At 42.8% G+C, this 22,266-nt stretch overlaps 1 long non-coding RNA gene across 12 annotated transcripts in view; it reads right to left on the bottom strand.

Moving 5' to 3' along the window:
* LOC308185749 overlaps window positions 1–22,266 on the bottom strand; it is a 55,358-nt gene that overhangs the window by 9,504 nt on the left and 23,588 nt on the right. For 6 of the 12 annotated variants that reach the window (XR_013943721.1, XR_013943722.1, XR_013943725.1 and 3 more), the window contains one exon: window positions 14,318–21,948. This is a non-coding gene — a long non-coding RNA (uncharacterized lncRNA). Of the gene's footprint in view, window positions 1–5,001; window positions 10,009–14,317; window positions 21,949–22,266 lie in introns of those variants that run through there. The other 6 variants (XR_013943723.1, XR_013943724.1, XR_013943718.1 and 3 more) reach the window with 5 other exon arrangements.

Below are 22,266 nucleotides of genomic sequence, written 5' to 3'. Positions count from 1 at the left end.
TGCTTTGAAGAAGTTACGTCTGCAAAGCAAAGGCACTCACTCACATTAGAAACATAAACAGTCACCAAAAATATGCTTGTAATTAACGGCCAGAGTCAGGAAAACATCCCTGTGCAGAAAGGTCAGTGAAGCATGTGTTTAAATTTAAGCACATGTCTAAGTTGCATGAAGGGAAACGATGCTCCAGCATCCCTTCTCGCACTGACTGCCATGCCCACTCTCTACTGGAGAAATCGATGGTTCAGCTACTGAGCTGAGCACGCTGCCTGTATATCCTGGGAAAAGATGTCATATGCATTAAAATGTCTTCCTAGTTAGGAGTAGGATTTCAGTATGCACTCCAGTCTGTTCCTAGATCAAGGACTAAACCCAGAAAAGTTTAAGAAATACAAATGAATGAGCCATCATTCCCAAAGAAAGACCCTTCTTTTGAACAAGACCCACTTTTTATTATTTTTTTTTTTTTCAGGGAATTGCTCTTCTCCGTAGTTCTGGAACAGCTGGGGTCCAGCTGGCAAGATTTAGTTAGAGTAAAGTCAATGGCTGCCACCTGATAAAATACACTCACTTCCCAGCATGAAAAATTAGCAGCCTGCACAATGTTGGGTTTCATGTAAGTAAAAGAGTATGAAATTTCAAAAACCACCTTCTAATTTGTTTTAAATTGGTATAATAATAATTATGACAGTAAAAAGGAGCTTTTTTTCTTTTTTTTAAATTTCAGGCTCTGGTTATGCCAGTACATAGTTGTTTTTTTTTTTGTTGTTTGTTTGTTTGTTTTTTCCACATAAGAACATCCCCATTTAATTAGGGGTAGTAATTGCGTTTCTTTGCAAAATAATAGTCTTGTGATCAAATTTGGATTAATTAGAATAATAAGCATCATGCTGTTTTATCCAGGATTTTCGACAATTCCATTTTACAATCTACTTAATGGTATTCGCTTAGCTCATAATCAACCCATAAAAGTTGTCTGCCCCAAACATTTTATTATTATTATTATTATCCTTATTTACCATAAATCACAGAGCTGTATGAATTCCAAAGATATAGGGACTGATTCTGTTCTCTCACAAATTTTATGTAATTGTCATACCTTTAACTTGAGCCATATAATTCAGTTCACTACTGTACACAGATCTGATCTATCCAAGTGATTGTCCCAATTTTACAAATGTTTGAGAATTCCTTTTTTTTTTTTAGATTCAACCAAAATACCAGTAATTTTGAGAACTAAGTAAAACCTTTCATGCAGTTTTTCTTTTCAAAATTTTCTCATTCTCTTGACACATAAAAGGTAAAAAAGACCTGTCTTATACAAATATGTCCCTTAGGTATGAAAATTAGCTAATTATCTAGCCAATTAGTTAATTTCATAGCTTTAATATTTGAAGAAAAACCACTTTTAAGAAGTCATTTCTGTATTCAGATCAGTATCATACTGTTACTTTATTCGTCCCAAGACTCAGAAAGCGAAACAGAAAGCATGGACATGAGGTTTGCTCAGTGCTGTAGAATATCAATATCTGGTCTGGAAAAAAAAAAACCAAACATGTGATTTGTATATGCAGATGAAATAGTCTAAAGATGTCCCTGACACTTGACCAAAGTATCGGGACTAAGAGAATACAGTCACAGACACACTAGCTCAAAAATAACCCTGCATCTGCACATTCTATCAGCACCTTCTTTCGCAGTAAGGCTCTGACACCTCACCAAACAGTGCATAAGGAGGTGCGGAGACCTTCCCTCATGCCTCTGAGGACTGGGCTTGTTCCTTTTCCCTGCTGGTCTTCTGTGTATAGCACACAACTGATGTGGAGTTCCCACAGTTTCTTGCAGCACTCTCTGCAGCCCACCAATGTCCCAAAGGTGTTTTGACACCACAGGACTGAAAGCCAAGAAGACACATACACTGGCAGGAGGAAAAGATGTAATGCACCAGAAGCAGGCAGCAGATATTGCTCGTGAAGTGCCAGAAACAGAAAGCTGAAAATTTGAAAGGACATATTATTTCCCAAAGCATGATCTGACCAGTTGTTTCAATTGCTTGTGGTGTGGTGCTTTACTGGTGATGAATGTGGCCTAACAATTGCTACTGGGGGAAGAAGTCTCTGCAGGAAACTCCCTACAGACATCTGGGTCTGACTATTGCAATCCCATCCTCTGACTTACAACCAAGGTGCTAAATGATTTCTCCGGAGGATGAGTAATTTGGTTGTAAAGTTTTGCTTCACTTCAAGACAGTAATTCAGCCTGCACTTCTCTCCTCTGATGATAATCAGAATAATGTTAAAAAAAAATAAAACAAATAAATAAAAACAAAAACAAAAAACGGAAAAAAGTCTGAGCCAAACTTAATCCCAAAGACCACTGCAATTTCATCTGCTGTGACCGGTGGTCAGATGAGCACTACTCAGAGAAAGACACACAAGGTTGAGTTTATGCCTGAGCCAGCTTCTCCTGGATGGAGCATCCAGTTTTCAGCTTGCAAACGAACTCGCAGTTTGGTTTGCTAGAGCACAGGGAGGTCAAGGGGCCTGACACAGGTCTCCAAGTGAGTGGTGCATAGCACTGGTTTGAACTCAGGTTCCACCTGGATTCCTAACTTCTGCTCTCATGTTCTAAAGAACACTTTCCATCCATCAGCCTTGCTCTACTCTGCCCACTCCACAACAAACAAAATGACCAAACCTTCTTTTAGGCCAGGTTTGCAGTGTTTGTTTGCTTGTTTGCTTGTTTTAACATTCAGACATTCAGCTAGCACGTACTGAACCTGTTGGATTCAGTAAAAACTGTATCTACACTTACACTGCATTTTGAGCATGTTGTAATGGGGGAACAGTACCAAAGCTACTCTTGTGTTCCCACTTGGCAGTCTTACAGACATTCCTGGATGGGAAAACTTCTGTAGTGCATTGCCAAGGTAAGCCCAGAGCTGGTAACAAGGGGGGTTTCTGCTCCCCAAACATGCCAAGCCTGGGGCGAGCCAAAACCCCAGTGGGTGCAGGAGAAATATGGTTTTGCTGTTTGCCCTGGGCAACCTACTTCCCCTGTTGCACCTGGAAACATTCATTAGCTGATTAGTTTTTGGGAAGGAGCACATCTCTGAGCACCTCTCCTCATCACCGCTCAGCTCCAACCTGTGTCCCAGGGGTTCCCCACTTCCCAGGCCCATGGCTGCAGGAACAGACTGAATTGCTCTGGAACTCAGTAAGAACTTCCAAAACACTAAATTTAAGAGGAGTAGAATAAGGAACAAAGCACTCCATCAAAATTGAGATTACGTACTTTTTCTTTTTTTGGGGGGGGGGCGGGCGTGGAGTGGAGTGGAAGTTGGTCATCTAATTGGTGCTGTAATTGTGTAGGTGTCCTAGCAAGAAAAGCAAACACAAATGTTAATAAATGAGCCTGGGCACAGACACAAGGGGCGATACTGTCCTTTGCACAGTGCAATGAATTGTGAGGCCATGCACAGTCCTGCCTGGCCTCTACCTCTACCACCGCAGCTGCATGTGGGGCTGGGCTGTGAGGTCTTCTGGGACCTGAGCCAGCTGGAAAAAAAAAAAAAAAAAAAAAAAAAAAAAAAAACATATCTAGTTCTTCATTTGAGCCAGAAAACTTCAGTTAAGAGTTTACGGTAACAATGAAAGACTGACATTTGCTAAATAAATGCACTGTGCAGTGCTTAACCTGAATCTTGCAAGGAGCAGGCTCTGGAGATGGTGTCCTGGGTGGGAACAAATGGTTACAATGGAAACGCCAGTGCTGGCTGCTTCATAAAATTCTGCCTGGGACCACCTTCATGATCACCAGTTGACCTGGAGTCTACTGAGAAATGTAATCTGGCTTTGGAGATTCCTCCTGGAAAGCCAGCACAGCTGTTTGTAAGGATCCCTTCCTATTATTCATGGGTGCGTTCATGTTTTTGTCTAAAGCACCTTCTAACAGCTGCTATTTTACAAATGCTGCTCTGCAAATGCAATAAAGAAGACCTTAGGTCTTTTCCACATCCTTGTATGACACTAGAACTCAATAAAACCTTTGCCTCTACGTGCACCTAAGACACAGACTCTTTGTGACTCCAGTGCCAAACAACTTACTCCAATAAAAGCTCTTTCTGACGGTGGCCTGTGGAATTGCATTGGAGTGCTCTTCCCTTGACAATCCTGATTCTGAAGTGATCTTCAAGTGACAAGTTACTCAGGCAGGCAAACAATCCAATTCAGTCTATCCTTACTGAGCAGAATTATTCCATTCAATAATAATAATAATAATAATAATAATAATAATAATAATAATGTTAATTATTTGGCTGAAGTTTGGTTGGTTGGTCACACATTCACACCCAAGTATAAGTTCTCGATCTACTTTATCAAGAAGGATGTTCCTGTCCATCAAGTTCACATAGCAGTGATCATTTTTCTTAATCCACTACAATGTGAGGTGTAGCTTCCAGTGGAGCTCAGCTGGGCCATGCCTCCTCCCAACCAATCTCTTCTCAGTCCAGTTCCTGCAGCCAGCAGCACGCCACATTCTCCATATTAAAAAACACCTACATCAGATTATTCAGGACAAAAGAACTGATTTCATGGCAGCTTTCAAAGTGGCATATGCTGAGGCCCTAATGGAGGAGCAGGGAGCAGGGATGCTGCGTTGACCCATGTCAGCAAGGCAGTTGGCTGTGGCAGGTGGGTCTTGTTAGCAGCAGTGCACTGCATAAAAAGGGGGTTGTGTCCTGCCTTTGAATTCCACAAATTTAAATTGTAAAACATCTTGCTAGCAAAGTCTCAGAAACAGAAAGTGCATAAAAAGGCTCAGGCTAGTGTCTGACTTTGCTTAGTTTTTTTATCATTTAAAAAAAAAAAGAAGAAGAAGAAGAAGAAGAAGGAGAGAAAGAGAGAAAGAGAGAGAGAAAGAGAGAAAGAGAGAGAGAAAGGAAGAGAGGAAGAGAGGAAGGCAGGAAGGAAGGGAGGGAGGGAGGAAGGAAGGAAGGAAGGAAGGAACGAAGGAAGGAAGGAAGGAAGGAAGGAAGGAAGGAAGGAAGGAAGGAAGGAAGGAAGGAAGGAAGGAAGATAAAGAAATCCAAATCTCCCTCCCACCCAGAAAGCAGAAGTTTTGCACGTGCTTCTGCCTGTACCTCCGTGCTTGCCTCATTAGGGTTGGGGGGCAGGGGAGGGTTATGTGACACACAGCCTCAGATCTCCTGTAGCAATCCTCTACTTCACTTTTCAGGACAAAGCAAATAGCTACATTTCTCCTGAGTTAAGTTCTGGAATTTGAAATACAGGTTTTGAGATGAGAAAGAGATACATACTTTCCCTAACTACACCATATTTTTTTTTCTGTGGAGGAAGTGAACATTAGCCAAAAAGCAAAAATATAATCCACGAGTTCCTGTATTTTAACTGTCTCTCATCTTGAAGCAATAAACAAAGGTTAATCAAATACTTACTAGCTGAGTAAATATTTTTGCTCATATGTATAAACCAACCTAGGTCAGATTCTCGTGTTTTGGCTCTGCATTAAGAAATATGTCTTTGAAAGGCTTTTCAAGGTTGGTAGATTCAAAATTAGCTTTTTCCATCTTAACTCCATATGCTAAATTGAGGAACTATGCATATATACATACATATGTATATACAGACACTCTATATACGTTGCTTCTTACAGACCCTCCAAGAACTGTTTCTTTTTCCTCTAAACAAAGACCATCATTCTGCTCATGAAAGTTTCCCTAAGGAATGCTGCAGCAGAAAAAAAAAAAAAAAAAAAAGTATTTGACAGGGGTCAGCATGTTCCAGTAAGGTAAAATGCTCCAGCTGCCTACAGACTAGGTGGAAGGATCTTTCCAACACACTTTGCAGATTGTTTCCAACCTAAATGATTCTACGATTCCACACCAAAAGCTCCATTTAGGTAACACTCTCCCCTACAGCCCCCCATTTTGTGCATGATCTCTTCTATGTGGGTCACAGCTAGCCCAGGACATATATCTCTCATACCTCACACCAGCACAAAGAGAGCCCCATGCTGTGGACACAGAATTGATAATTTGCTCCAGTTCTGCAGAGGTTGTGGAATAAACTCTCAATTTCTTTTTAATCAATCTTCCAAATTTTTCCATTGGGCCATTGGTCTAATGCTACTTTGAAGACCATAAAGGGCATGACCCAACATTTTCCCAATGAACTAGGGAAGAGGGAACAGAAAAGTAACCCCCTGGTCTGTGAGGACCTCCCAGAGGAAACCAGGCATGGGAGGAAGCAGACACCCTGCCACTGCCCCACCTGGAGACATCACCAGACAATGATAATGTCAAGTGTCTTCTGCCAGTACAATTATCTATGCCTTCCAAAATTGTGCTGCTCAGGCCCACAATATCTTTGGCCACATTTTGAAAGCTTTCCTTCCTGAGGATGACAGTCTCAGGTTTATTCCAAGCTCTTCCCACACTTTGGCAGGGTCACGTGTTGTGGTTGGGCTGAGCTGCTTTAAGCTAACAGTTCTGCTGTAACCTTTGCTTCTGACAAGTGATTGCTTTATGTCCTAAAAGAGATAGAGCAGGCCAGACTTCTGGGAACGGTTATCTGCCTACTGATTCTCCAAGACTTACTTTTCCTGTGGGTGAGGAAAAAGAAAAGGGAGTGAGCATTCATACCCTGAAAAGAAAATGATACCTTTTGCCCTTCCCTACAGACACTGCTAAGAGGTACAACAGTGTTCCAGTTAGTGAGAGCCTTCAGCTTCCCTAGGAAGTAACCAAGCATACAGCTGTGTTCTAACTATTTTGTAGGGGAGGTATTATAACCCATCTTCACTGGATACGGTACAGGTTGTGGAGACTACCACCATTTTTCCCAGTTAGCTTACCTTGTCAAGGAAAGCAGTCTTCCAAGCCAGAGGATGGTCCTGGGCCATACCTGAGCCAGAGATTTTGTATCCTGATAGCCATGCACTGTGGTTGTCGTCAGATCAGGCATCCACTTCCCAGGCTGTAGAACAAATCTCCTGGGAAGCCATTTCAGGTGTGGGATCTCCTTGCCATCTGCCTTTTTGGGGGTACTATGCCAAATCCACAGATGCCAGATGGATCTGACACATGGATCTGGGAGGTGATGCTACAGGTCAAGGCTCAACCAGAGGGACAGGGGAGGGACCTCTCCTCTCCAGGATCTAGCTATGCTCTTTTTGTTTGGTGATCAGGGGTGTGCATGCTTCACCTTACAAACTATTAAAACGTTTTAAAAATGGAAGGCAAGACACCAGATTGTATTCTGTTGTTTATAAAATATAATATGAAACACATCAAACAAAACAGATTGAAGAGAGTCTCATTTTTTTTCTGATAATCACCAATAACTTGGAGCTGAGGTGAAGAGTTTGCACAGTCACCCCATTCCTTCTTCATCCATTAGGCTCTGCTCCTCCTCCATGGGCCTCAGTGAATTCATTTCCCCCAAGGGACTTAGAAGCCAACTTTCCCTGCAGCTGTTTTTACTAAACTAACCTTTCATGGATCCAGGCCAAACCACAAGGAAGCAAGCCACGGCCATCTGCCCATTTTATGCCTTATCCTGGAGAGATACAACATTGCAGGTCTTTGTGTGCAGTGGTCTAACTTGGCCGTATCCCCAGCCTGGGATTTACCCAAAACCCACTCCTGGGAAATCCTCACGTGACTTCTCCTTACAGGATCTCATGTTAAGCCAGCTCTTTTTCTCCTGTATTTGTCCATCTATTGTTATTTTTTTAAAAACTTTTTACTATTTCGTACCTGCTGGCCATATTTTTGGGAAGGCGTGACTGCACCTCCTCAGTTGTGAAAAGTGACTGAACTGACTTCTGATTGCTGTCTCATCAGAGGGTCTACCCCACCACAGGACTAAATCCCTTCTCTCCCACTATTCTTTTTGCATTTCCCAACCCTAGATCAATCTGAAAACCAAAAGGCTGTTTAAACAATCTATATGTAAATCGATGGCATTCTAACTGTTTCTGTGGGCATCAGTAAGACAATCAGCAGTGAAGCCTACATGTAGAGCAGCATACCACAGGCTTGGTGGCCAAGATGCCTACAATAGTTAAATGGAAGGCAGGTGACCAAATGGGTGAGCAGACCATCCAGCCACCCTCACCCTCTCTGCTCGAAACACAGGGTACCTTCTTACCGCCCAGCCAGCTCATGCACCCAAAGTCAAACTCCCAGTCTTGGAAGTCGTCCAGGTGTTTTAACTTGACTCAAATACAGTGCTCCCTCCTCCTTTCCTGCCTGTGTATTCTCTTTCTTCCAAACTTCAGTTTCAGCTTCTCTCCTTCCACCTGAAGCCTCATGGTTCTCAGCTACAATTTCTGCTGCTACAGCTTCTAAGCTGGGGAGCAGGGTTAGGAAAATATCAGCTCTGCCTGCCCTGGGTGACACCTTGAGGTATGAACAAGGGGTGACCCAGGGTCCCTTTGCCAGGCTGCTCTCAGGGTGTGGGTCACAGTTCTTTGCCCATGTGAGGCAGGGAAGTGTTTCTGCTGGCATTGCCTTGGGCAAATGTGGTCCCCAACTCTCATAACACCATTACCCACCTCTTAGGAAGCCAGTCAACCACAGTTTTTTTCCAACTTTCTTACCCTCCTTGAAACTTGCAAAAAATGCAAACCGTTTTTTTCCCCCGTTGCTGTATCCTTTGACTGATCTCAATTTTTTTTTTTTTTTTTCCCTGCTGTGGTCACTTTATGGGAAAAGTGTGGTTGTAGAAAGAGTCGGTCCCAGTGACTAAACCAGCTGCCACGGCTCAGTGGGAAAGCTCTCTTCCAGCCTTTACACAGTCCCTCTGGGAGCACATCCCCTCAACACTTAAGATTATAGGCAACTACTTTTCCTGTAAAAGTGAGCTGCAGTTTCTCCAGTGACTCTTCCAGCACTTTCTAAAGAAGCTGAGCTGCTATTAGAGACAGAGCCCTTCAGGGAGATATGCAACCAAGCAGATGTTTGCAGTGGGACAGTGTAACATTTCCAAAACAAGCCTCTATTAGCCAATCTTGCTATATTTCTAGCAAGTCCATACCAGCTATGTTATTTCTCACTCTTCACCAATGGCAAAATTTTAATAAGCAGGCAGTTTTCATTCTCCAGTCCTGACACTTATGCCTGATTTCATGCCCCATTGGCATTATTTTAACCGCTTCTGAATCCCATGGCTGGTAAACATGATGTGTGGTGGTAGGTTTACCACTGTAAATATGTCAGGGGCCTGTGGTCATTAGAGGCTTGACTCAGGGCTGGGATCTGTACCAGATCTACTTGGCCAGCAGCTCTGGTGGATCCGTTCAGGCCCACATGGTGGAGCTGGTGCAGTGTCATCGCAGGGCACACAAGGCAGCAACGTGGGTGCAGACAGGGGCAGTGCACCATCAGCCAGCTTGTGTACCCAGGCCCTGCATCCCCTGCCCCTCCAGCTGCTCCTCCAGGGAGTTGTCGCAGCTCCACCACCCCACTGCTCATTCAGAAAGAAAACTGCTGACCAGTTCTGTCATTTCTAACAGGGGGTGAACAACACCACCAGGGACATGCTTTTCCACCAGCCCAGGCACCTAAACAAAAATACATTCGCATACAGGTGACCGTAGGCAGCACGTGTTTGCTGGCCTACACCAAGGACAGGGAAGCTTCTTTCTGTCCAGCTGCTTGCTACATTTGTAAAAGTTTGAAGAACCATCGTTTTGGAAAAAGCACAAAAAAGACTTGTATTCTGTCCTTCCTGGATACATTGTCCTCTCCATGCCCATGAAAAGCCATAATTCAGGAGAAGAAGTTGAATTCAGGAGCCTCTGGTAACAGGAAGGCCACAGCTCTAGGTGTAAACCTGAGTGCACTCCCCCGGCTGAGCTCAGCACTAGAGGCCAAAAGTGGATCCTCCCTCGTGTTCGGTCACTCATGAAGATGGATCCGTCTCAAACAGAGTCAAGGATGCCTCTGAACAATGTGTTCAAGCCTAGTTCAGAAGCTCCGTTTCCCTAGGAGGCAAGAGAATTTCCATGAATTCCCAAATTTTTTTCCATGGTTATTCAAATGATAGTCACAACCACTGGCCCTGAACCAGAGGTCTCTGAGTATATGCTTATATGTTTAGTATTGTTTCACATCCATCCTGTGTCTGTAGGCCCTCTCTGGTTTCAGACCTCCTTTCTCCTTTCATAGGCTGGAAGACAGAATCCCTCCTCTGAGGGAGGCCATGGAAACTGCCATTGCTTTTCCTACCGTGTCCTCAAATACCTGGACATAGGCTTTAGCCTCAAAGAAAACCCAGTGTATTTCCTGAGTGTAATTTTTTTGTTGTTGTTGCTGATCTTTTGTTTGTTTGGTGGAGTTAACAGCAGGGTGGAGACCCAGAGAGCCACTGTCTGCCTTGATACTGGAAGACATGTCTTGTTTTCTGGTTTTAAAACCAATGCTTCCACTTTCCCTTGTTATCCCATAGGGAAATGGAATGTCCCCAGCTGGCTCTGGGTGCCACCCATTCAGTGCCATGCAGACCAGAGCTTGCCAAGAAGGTACGTTCATAATATAGTTTTGGAAGTAAGGGGAGAAGTAGTCAGAGGAGCAGTCAGAAACTAAATATAGATGTGCAAGAAAAGACTTAGATCCAAGGCACCTACAGTAGCTAATCTTAAAATATTTTCTGTTATATGTTCAAAGCTATCTCCACAGGATCTCCTCTGAATTTTATGGTATGACTGAGAAGATTTTCTTCTGTCATTGCTAATTAAAATGATAATCAACAGAAACTTGTGTACAGTCCTGCAATTAAGCAGTTTACATCTGTTTCATCAAGAGATTTCCTGGGGCATGTTTTAGCTTAGATAACTCTCTAGTAGTGGGATGACACTTCCCACACAATTCCTTCACATGTATTTTCTTTAATAGACTTCTTAGATCCCTTTCACCTTTCTGTTGCTTGTCTTCATCCCTTGAAATTCCCTTTATATGCCCTCATTAAGGAGGAATGTTTCCTGAAGCCACTAGAAAGTTTTTCTCCTCAGATACTGTCTTATAAAAGAGCAGTATGCCTCTCCCCACCAGGGTTAGCACAGCCCTGCTTGCATTTCACCTCCAGCTGTGCTGAGCACTGAGGCCCCAGTGTTTTGAGCCAGGTTGTAAGTGGGATATGTGGCCTGCTGAATCAGCACATTGCCTTTTTTCCCCAGCTTTGGCTCGCTCCCTCTTCCTTTCCCCCACCTTCAGCCAGCGCAGCTCTGGGTTATGCCTACACAGGCTTGCTCTAGACCCTAGACCTAGAGGGAGAGCTTCCAAACTGCAGTGCTGACAAAACCGGTCTGTGCTCGGAACAGATGCCTGCACATCCACTCGACCGAGATGCCTTAGCACCGGCATCTTTCACTTACTGTCAAAAAGTGAGGTGTTCTGTGAGATTTGCAGTGGTTAGTATGAAGCAGTATCAGCTTGTGATGGAATGTCCAATCAATCTTTATATAGTGTTGAAAGTGAATGGAAATAATAGATCCAAGTTGTATCCAGCAGATGCAAACAGCAGAATTCAGCTTCGCTCTGCCTGATACTCAAACTGCCTTTCCTTGAAAATTTAGTCTACAGATCATCACTGTCATTTGGCACATTCAGTGATCTTTCATCCTGCTTCCCCCCACCCAAAAAAAAAAAAAAAAAAAAGAGCAGCATGGACTGCTGTGAGGGCATGTGACACAAACGGAGAAAGCAATACAAATGTAAAGCAATACAAATGTTATATTCCTCCTTGGCCAGCTGTATCTCTGACTCCTTAACAGCCAGCCAAAGACGATGTGATTTGTCCTCTGAAACATAAGAATTATAAAGTTTCCGTAAGCACCAAGTGTGCAATTACAGCTGGATTTTGCATACAGAGTGCAGGGGAGAGTGATGTGGTTTCCTCTGGCTTCCCTTGTGCATTTCTTCTGGAATCAAGCCCTTCCAATCAGGACAGTACTGAGAGCAGTGGGAAGACACTTTGGCTTTATTTTGGACTTAAGGTCAAGCAGAAGGCTTTGCCACCATTTCATATAAGGGACAGGGGGCTGTGGCTGAGCAGCTCAGCTAAAAGCAGTGTCCCATGTGGAAGGCAAAACCCACATGGATGCTGTGACAGTGCCCACATGAGTTTCTCCCTGAAGGAAAGAGGCAGCCACAATGGCTCCTCAGCAGCTGGTTGTGTGTCACTTTCAATGCATGTACTGAAAAGCATTCATCCTGCCCAAAACACATTGTCTTTTCAAACAAGGCAACAATTAAGTAATGAAGCTGATATAAAAACGGTCAAAATGATCTTATGATCCTGATCACTTGGATGTAGCTGTTCAGGATGTAAATCCAAATATAGCCATAGTCCACAGCTATAGGGCTGGGTCAAAGACCTACAGAATTTATGCATCCTGACTGAGTCTCAAAAAGCCATGCTTTGTAACTGCGTACACACACCCACTGGACAAGGGCAAAGACGGTGAAGGTGATGGCTAAGAGTCAGGAAAGGTCTACAGAAATTAAGTCTAGAATGAAAATGCCTGGTGGCATAAAGAGTTATAACTCATAACTTAAGAGTTATGCCCACCAGCAGCAAAGACAAGAGTTAATGTACAGCAATAATAAGGAAACAGAAAATTAAGGCAGTTAGGAAAGGGGGAGAACTCAGAAAACATTGTAGGCATTGAAGCAAAGTGCCCTACTAAAAGCTGTTACAGAAAGTACACAATGCACATATTTAGATACTGCATTGAAACATTTGAGTCATCTGCAAAATTATAATAAAAAAAAAAATCAAGTGTTTGAATTCGTTGGCTTGGTTCTAAAAAATGTGTTTCATTGAAAACCACAATGAAAGAAGAGCTATAAAAATAAGCTCCTCAGAGGGTCCTGCCCTAATAAAATAAATATGAAAAGATGAGCAAAATTTTATGACCATTTTGGAATCTGACTGTGATGTTCCAGGCTCACAGAGACTATAAAGAAATTGCATGTTAGATTTGCCTGAAGGATTATTCCTTATAATGATAGCTGTAAATAGTATGCCTACTTGAAACCTGAATGAGAAAGAGCAAAGCGTACTGTGTGACTCAAACACATTCTGCTCTTTACAAAAACACATCAGCATTATTATATCTAAAACAAGCCCAGGCAGCTTGTGAAAAATGTGCAGAGCACAAGAACATGTCCACCAGTATGTCGTTAATGTCGGGGTGCCCTGCCCCAGAAAGCCTGAGGAAATGCCCATTAAGGTTCAAACAGGTCAAATGCTTCTACCTCTACGTGGCTGAGTCAAAGCCTGGAACCAAGTTTCACCAAGCCCTGCAAAACAGGAGAGATGGGGTATTGCAGTTTGGGCCCAGGTTTAGAGTTGCTGGTGGTCGTGAAACTGCAGGGAAGTTCAGATTAAAAAGGCAGGCCAAATCCATCACAAGGTGAGAGGACATGGGAGCACCAACAATTGTGTCTGACAGCAGAAAAACAGCGCTGGCAGCTGCTGTGTACAGCATTTGTGTACACAGGAGCATGGGGCCAATGGCCTCATGATGTGCAGGTCCCCAGGCACTGAGAGTCATGCTGCAACCCAGCACCATCACCACCACCACCACCACCGTCACGACCACCACCTCATGCACTACTACCACTACACCATTACCACCACCACTGCAACCACCTCTAACCAGTACCACCATCTCCACAGATGCACACTCTTTTCTGAGGACATTGATGACAAAAGCACCACCATGGTCACAGCCAGGCCCCAGCGCTGTTCCTGCTAAGCAGAGGAAAACCAATCCTGCAGTTGAACCAGATGCACAAGGCAGACAGAGGCATCCTCTGACTAAGTTTTGAGGGCTGTTGGGAGGTGTTAAAGAGGCTCAGCTTTTCCCTTTTTCCCTTTTCCCTTTTCCCTTTTCCCTTTTCCCTTTTCCCTTTTCCCTTTTCCCTTCCCCCTTTTCCTTCCCTTCCCTTCCCTTCCCTTCCCTTCCCTTCCCTTCCCTTCTCCTTCCTTCCCTTCCCTTCCCTTCCCTTCCTCCCTTCCCTTCCCTTCCCTTCCTTCCCTTCCCTTCCCTTCCCTTCCCTTCCCTTCCTTCCCTTCCCTTCCCTTCCCTTACCCTTCCTTCCCTTCCCTTCCCTTCCCTTCCCTTCCCTTCCCTTCCCTTCCCTTCCCTTCCCTTCCCTTCCCTTCCCTTCCCCTTTCCCTTCCCTTCCTTCCCTTCCCTTCCTTCCCTTTCCTTTCCTTCCCTTTCCTTTCCTTTCCTTCCCTTTTCCTTTCCTTTCCTTTTCTTCCTTTCCTTTTCCTTTCCTTTCCTTTTCCTTTCCTTTTCCTTTCCTTTCCTTTCCTTTCCTTTCCTTTCCTTTCCTTTCCTTCCTTTCCTTTCCTTTCCTTTCCTTTCCTTTCCTTTCCTTTCCTTTCCTTTCCTTTCCTTTCCTTTCCTTTCCTTTCCTTTCCTTTTTCCTTTCTTTTCTTTTTTTCTCCCCATGTCTCTTTTTTCCCCCTTCATTCAGCCACCAAGACCCTTCTTTGTGACTCCTGAGCTTTCCATGGTCACCTGTGGGTCAGCCCCTTGCCCTCTCACCTGTGAGTGCATGCTTGTCTCTGCTGCTGTGGGGGCCCAGTGTGCAAATACTGTATGAAGAGACAGCCTTTTTAATGCCTCAACTTGCCTAAATTTTGTGACGCCTTTAAAACATTTGCTTGTTTTATCACTGAGATGTCTGGCTAGTGATTTTTTTTTAGCAGCCAGTACTACCGTTCTTTGATGTACACTTTTCAGCTAAAATATTACCTGTTGTTTTTTATCAGCCTTTCCTTCTGCATGGCTACCCTGTGGATGCAGATTACTCAAACACAACTTCGCACCACTGTGCTGTCAGGTCGACCTGGGTTATGTTGGTAAATTCTCATTGCCTACCACCCTGCCCTAACCCAGCACACCTCCTGCATTTACCTGGAGAAAGACTAAACATATATACATTTTTTTCAACCTTTCTGTTTCATTTCTGTAAACCCACAGAAAATGCAGAAGTTACATGAAGGAGACGAGTGGAGTCTCAACATTTAGGTGCAGGGCTGCAGCACTGAGCACAGTTAGAACATCTTTTTCATCAGCTGCTTTAACGGGCAGTTGTTTATTTTTACAAGCACAGAATTATATCTCAATGTTATTATTGAACACACCACAACTGAAACATCCCCTTCACACCTTCAGAGGGGATCTGACTGTCTACTTTTGACAATGGAGAGTAGCCAAGCAGATATATAAGCAGGTCTCTCACTTGTGCACTGTGGATCAGCAGGAGGACTCTCACAGGGCTTCCTGCCAACTGGCAGTACTTCAATTTAATAATTCCATATAGCACTTCCCTACCGTGCACTGCAGGCTGTTGTACGGCTTCATTAGCTAAGGCCTGTAAAACATTGTGAGTCCTTAAATAAAAGTGGCTGTTTTAATGTCAGATATTAGGGGGATGTTTTCTCTCAATGCAAAACTTACAGTTCCAGCCTGGAGAAGCCAGCTCCCACCCATCCCTCGGTGCAGCCAGCTCTGGTAAGGACAGGCATCAGCTACCAGTGACAGTGCTACCAGCACCGTCTACGAATGGGATTGCCTGAAGTGGCCTGAAGGGAACAGTGGTACACTGGTTTCTTTCATGGCTAAAGGAACATTTCATTGATTTCTTAACAGAACTCTTAATTTTCTCCATTGGCAACACTACAACAGCTAAACCTATTTGCAGGCCAGTCATGTCTTTAACAGAACATTTTATTCAATTACATTTAAAACCATTATAAAGAGTCATAAGAAAAAAAGTAACAAAAAAGAGGTAAGAAGGCTATATTTTACTGTAAGTGGAAACTATTGCCATTACTATTAACAGAACAATTCACTCTGAACAGTGGTAAGCTTTTAGTGGTGCATTAAATAAATAAATGACAGTTTAAATTAAAACATTTAATCAACTGCTAGCCTTTGCAAACCTTTCTGCACTTTGTCATCAAGGCTATGTATCCATTGACAACAAGGACCTTTTTGTCCAGTTTTGATGAGCAGAGAAAACAGCCCTCTAACTGTGACACAACAAACTACCATTCTGCATTGTTCCCTCCAAAAAAATAAAAAAACAAAATAAAGAAGCCAGATTCTTTAGAGGAGGGAGATCTTGAAAATTAAGGGAATCATTCTGGCACAAAAGAAGAATATATTTTATATTCATTGGAGATCACTACTGTAAATAACAGGGGACAGTTTTCTACTTTATCTTGTCAGCTTGTGTCTATCCATTTACTAATGGCCACTGAAGTGCAATACCTTTTGCTCTCCCTAAAATAAAAAGTAAGCTTTGAAAACCAGACTTGTTACAGTGGTGGAGACAAGGTCATTCTGAGGAAGGAGAGATGGCATGAGCATCGCTGGACGCCCACTCCAGACCAGGTGTCTGGCCTGCACCAGGGGGGACAAGCAAGGCCCAGCACCATGTGCCAAGCACCATTTTGGGGAGTGGCGATGTGGCCGACTTCCTCTTCCTTTGGTCCTCTCTCCTTCTTTACCATTCCTCACTCCTCCCAAGAAGGCCTAATGGACTGCATTTCAGCTACGTTCCTTCATCAGACAGAGAAGAAACACCAGCTTGTACGTATTTCTGACACAGGCCTTGCAACATCTTGGCAAATGAGGCCATGTGGCTCAAGCAGTATGGTGTACCCGTGCTTCCCCTCTCTCTGCTTGGCTGCCCCTGGGGCAGTTGGGCCCCTTCACATCCATCCATTCTTCAGCAGCCAGGGTGACTTCCCAGAAACACAGTCTGAGAGGGACTAAATGCAGAGAAACTGTAAGGTCAGACTCATAGCCCAGGTTTTGGGAATGCTCATGCAGCTGCTGAAAGCACTGCCCACAACATCCTCCTCTGTCTGTCAGGCTGTCTCCATCTTCTTTACAGACACTCAGCCTTTATACTTTATTTCACCCCAAACACTTTCATCATGTTTTTATGCAGCAGAAGCATGTCAAACAGAGTAGTCATTACTTAATTACTTGATATCTAAATCAGAGAGTTTAGTCAAACATCTCAAGTTTGCTTAATTATAGCCAACTTTATATAAACATATGCTAGCAAACATCAGGCTTGCAGGCAGTACACCACAAATGACAGGAATGCTCAGGAGAATAATCTAGGGTAACAAAATAAACACAGTGGTTCATCTCAACTTGCTAATCTTCTGAATACTTCCATTTTAGAGTGATTTTGACAAGCATCTTTGAATTTCAACCAGAACTTGACGTATCATTGGAGTGTTTTATTTTGCTACTACAGTAGACCAAAAACTTAGGTAGCATTTCTATCTTATACCTGGTTCCTCAAGGAATTGTGTAATTAACCGTGTAACATTTCCTTCCTCCATAGAGTACAGTTAGGAAGACCTGAGCCTGGCATAAAAACATATGTAGTTAACTTTAGATCCGTAAATTGAAGTACACTCAGAAGTGAGCGTACAGGCAGGGACAATTTTGTGGTAATCGCCCTATCAGATTTTTTCCCATTACACTATGCTGTGACCGTGTGTATCAACCTTTAGGCACTTTACTCCAGGCAAAATCAGGGGCTTTTAGATGGAAGTGGAATCTTGCCCTCCACACTCTCACAGTTAGGTGCTGAAGAAGATCTCTACCAAGACTTGATCCAGTGCTTCTTCACAGATTTTTCCTTCCAAGAAAAGAACCTAGATCTCTCTAGGTGGTAAAACTGTTTCCAACATATCCAGCACTGGAAAAAGTGTAACTCAAATGGGAAAGATCTAAAAATTGGTCCCTCTGGCTTATAGGCTGGCTGGTGGAAGCCAGCAATTCTGAGACCCCAGCAATAGTCAGGAATGTCCTTGTCAGGGTGGCATGGGAGTCTGTCACAAAGTCGAAAATACTTGATCAGCAGCACAAGACATCTGGTGACTGTTCTGCAGAGGCTTTAGAGGCAGCAACGAATGGCCCTCACCTACAGCATGAGCATCTTTTTTGATTTATTGAATATTTACGACAGTAACTAAACATCCTAAGCAACTATAAAATAACAATTAAACAAATATCAGCCACTCAAGTCCAAATTACTACCTTCACCACCATCTCATATGCTTTGGTTGCCACAGGCTACCTACAAGTGAAGGGACCTGCATGGCTGAAGTCCCCGTGCAGGGGGACCTGGGCACCAGCATGCTGGCAAGGGACTGTGGTCAGAGCAGTCACAGGACTCAACTAATCTTCATTACATGAGGCCTTCACAAAAGTAGACTTTATTCTATCTTGCGATTTATGTGTTTTCCCTTCATAGCCCTGGATGGCAGTTACTCTGAGGGGTGCAGCTAGGACATGAAGCCTCTTACTGACCTTTTATATTTTGTGGTGTTTTTTAGCAGCACCAGTAAAAATTGATTTTATTAATCCTTTTCATCAACCTAATGTCTTTCTCAGGGCATCCACAACCTTTTAAAATTATTTTATTTATTTGTTTTTAAAGTAAGAGCGTGCTGTAGAACCCTAATCCATGTTTTATTTTGAAACCATGAAGGTTAGTGTCATCTCAGCTCCCAGTAGCTGAGCTCCTTTCAGTAGCCATGCAGCTCTGCTGTTCCTGAATACACTGGCTGACACCTTTGCCCTGTTACAGCATGCGAATCCTGTGGAAACTCCTCATTCCCCATCTGTGGTTCAATCCTGCCTGTCCTTGGGGAAACCCTTTCCTGTCTTTCCAGTGGGAGTAGAAAGTGGATATGGGAATTTAACATCAACTAGTCCTCTTTTTTTCCTCTAGCAAAGATGTCTATGGATATGTAGCACAGTGCTTCTGGCTGGTGGAGATGTCCAGACTCCTCAGAGCAGGACAGATGCAGTATGTTACACCCAGACATTCTTCAGGTCTCATTCACTCAGACAGGCCTCAACACATTCACAAGAGTCTTTGCACCTTGCTCAACAGAAAAAAACAGAGTATCTCCAGGCCCTTTTCACTGGAGGTCATTTCCTCCAGGCCAGTGCCTCCACGCACCTGTACAGGCCTATAGATTTACACGGGGGTTGGTGTTGAACCAGCCACAGTGCCCATACAGGAGCAAAGGATATGAGATGCCTCACTGCTCCATGTCCTGACCTAGCCCTATCCCATTTTGTAAATCCACATGAAATTAACTATCTTTCTGCTACCTAGATCATTGTTTACTGTTGATAGAAAACATCAGTTAAAGTGACCGAAAAATATATGTGGTCAGCCTTACTAAGTGCATTAATGGCAATACACTGCAATACACAGTACCTAATTGTGACATATCCACCTGTTTCTAACAGTATTACATAATGTCCCAAGGCAGACTTACAGGCACGCACGCATTTTCACTCCAGTATAACCTGGTTCTGGTCACCATGGCAGGCAACCTCTCTTAGTATTTTGCCCAATGGGATTACCGTATTAACAGTCTAAAAATTATTAAAAACAAAAATAACAAGAACGTGGTTTTGGCATAGTAAAGCTTATGCCATTTCCCAGTGCTGTTGGAGTGTCTTAAACCACCCACAGGAGAGGAACTTTTCTTGTTTGGCATGGCTTCATGATTGCTCCAGAAAAGAACTAATTAACCTAATGTCAGGAAACCTAGTGAGCAATATTGAGCATGACATTAATAACTGTGCAAGTGCCAAGTCTTTTTTTTTCTTCTTCAAATTATTATGCAATTTTTGTTCTTGTTAATCAAATTATGCCAGAACACTTTTGACCTATCAACATGATATAAAATTTACATTTACATAGATTCTTCCATGCTTATCATCATCAAATATCTTCACAAAATAGGGTTTGTTTGTTTGTTTGTTTTTTACAGAGGAGGACAGAAGCAATCAATCTGTAGAATCAAACAGGGAAAAATCAAGACAAATCATAAATTCACTAAATCTGTTATGTCCATAGTGATTCAAGGCAGAAAAGAAAATATTTTTGTCTCCTAAACCTGTGTCGATTGCATCTGCTGTGGGTAGAAAGAGAAATTTTAGCAAGGAAATTAAGGAAGCATATAAGAAGAGCTGACTATCTTAGCCAAGACACAAGTTTGCTCCTGAATTCTCCTTTAATTGACTGAAGATGCTTTGCCGTATGGCTCCCTGCTATTACTTGTCAGTAAACTTAAATTGCGTCTTAGAACAACATCCTGAATAAATGAACCTCTAGATTAAATCATTGTGATGGACGCATAAGCACACACGAGGAGGGAAAGGAAGAATTACAAATACCCTCATAAAATTTTTGTCTTCCATCCTGGGAATTCCTGAATGTTTCAATGTTTTATCCCATTAACACTGCATCAGAAATATGATCTTAAGTGGCTTTCCCTCCTCCTCAAGGACAAAGTGATGAGTTGATACCAAATCAGGTATCCAATTATTTTTTTCTGTGAAACTTGCAAAACATTACTGCCAACTTGAGTTACACTCATGTAGGTAATTGTGGTAATCTTCTTTAAAACATTTACCAGCTTACTGTAAACAAGGTAACCTCCATCCATGGAAAGTGCCAAATTCAAGAGTGAATATATATGATACTTACAGAAATGTGTAAGGTAGATAAAGGCATGAGTCCAAAATGTGTTCAAGGAATTAACAATTGCAAAACACATAAAATCCTTAAAGAATTTGTCTGACCTTTGGGCCATAGCTTTCTATCTTGTGGAGGACAGAAAGGCTAAATAGCCCTAAGCACTCTCTGCTGGCAAAGGAAGACCTTTTCAGCCTACAAATATTTTTTTTAATACTTCAGTGTATTGATCAAGTGTTAAACTATCAACCGCTGTTCAATAATTCATTACACTTTCTAATGCACTTAACTGCTAAACTAGCTGTCGTGTTAAAGCTTTGGAATTAAAATGGACTGGTGCTGCTGAATTGTGGTTAAGTCAGAAAGCCAGAAGACTCTAACTTTCTTCCTGATGAGAAGTGTATAAAACTGTTAAAGTCTAATCTAATTATTTTATATTTAATTTAAAAAGTCTTGCAAGTGAGGTGTCCACCTAATTGCCAAAACTCAGAGGCTCACCCTACTTGTTGAGAAAATATTCTTGCAACAAAGCAGAAAAAAGGGGTGAAAGGAAAAAAAAAAAAAAAGAGAGAGAGAGAATAAGTCTCCCTGCTCCCCAGAGCTATCTTCAGGCACAAACACGTTGAGCTTTGCCCAACCTATGAGCGGACGTAATCAAAGCCACCACCAATGTTGGTGCTTGGGTGGGGTGAGCACCTGCACTGTGAGGATCTTGGGACATTGGCTGCCACAGAGGGAGCACGACACACGGCTGTTGGAAGCCAAAGTGCTCTCCATCACAGTCATGTTACAACCTGGCATGAAATAAAAAGACTCTAATTTTCATGTGACTGACTTTAGGAGAAGAAAATATGGCATGGTTCTGAAATGCAAAAACAAGCTGACTAGATTTTTTTTTCTTTACATTTTAAGCACTGAGCCTCCATGACCTTCTTCTTCCCCCAGATCAGTTGTTCACACAGACCCACTCTTCAAGTGAAATGAATTTGGGATCCCGAAAAGAGAGCAGACTGCCAGGACTTTGGGTTAAAAACCTCTCAATATGTCACAGACATTAAAACAAGCTGTTAGTGACCTTTGCAGACTTATACTGTATAACACATTTTAATGTGCTTATTTAACAAACCTGTAGAGAAGAGCGCACTGGATGTGGCCGGAGAATCCCTTCACCAACCTCCTCCAGAGCTGTGTCTCCCTGGGACGCCTTGTTAGTGTAAGGGTGTGCTTGGATGACTTCAGCTTTGATGAAAAGACTGTTTTCAGTAATAGCTTTTCTCATTAATTTTCTCGAGCTCTTTGTTTCCACTGACAAAGTTACCTCCTGGTTTCTGATGCTCTTGAAGGCATAGAGATGAGCCAGACGTGTGCCTCTGAAAAATGAGGCAACAAAGAGAGCAAACGCTAGTGCTGAAGAAGTCTTAACCCACCCCTCTTTTAATGATGGCCCACCATCTCTGATAATAGCTGAAAACACTTAAACTAAGTGTTTTAAAATCAACTGGACCAAGTTCCTCAGCCAGAGTGGAAGGTGTCATTGTACCAGTAAGGCTAACTATTAGAGAGATACTAAAAAAACTTCAACTTATAAGTGGAAAATATTTAAGTGTAATTCCAATACTTAATAATAAAGACAACAATTTTCCAATCTGACACTAACTTATGAGAAAATTTTCAGGATTTTATCAACA

The sequence above is a fragment of the Anser brachyrhynchus genome (assembly GCF_964034855.1).
Source record: "Anser brachyrhynchus genome assembly, chromosome: Z".
NCBI classification, from domain to species: Eukaryota; Metazoa; Chordata; class Aves; order Anseriformes; family Anatidae; genus Anser; species Anser brachyrhynchus.
The sequence above is the reverse complement of the archived record's forward strand: the minus strand, read 5'-3'. Positions and strand labels throughout refer to the sequence as shown.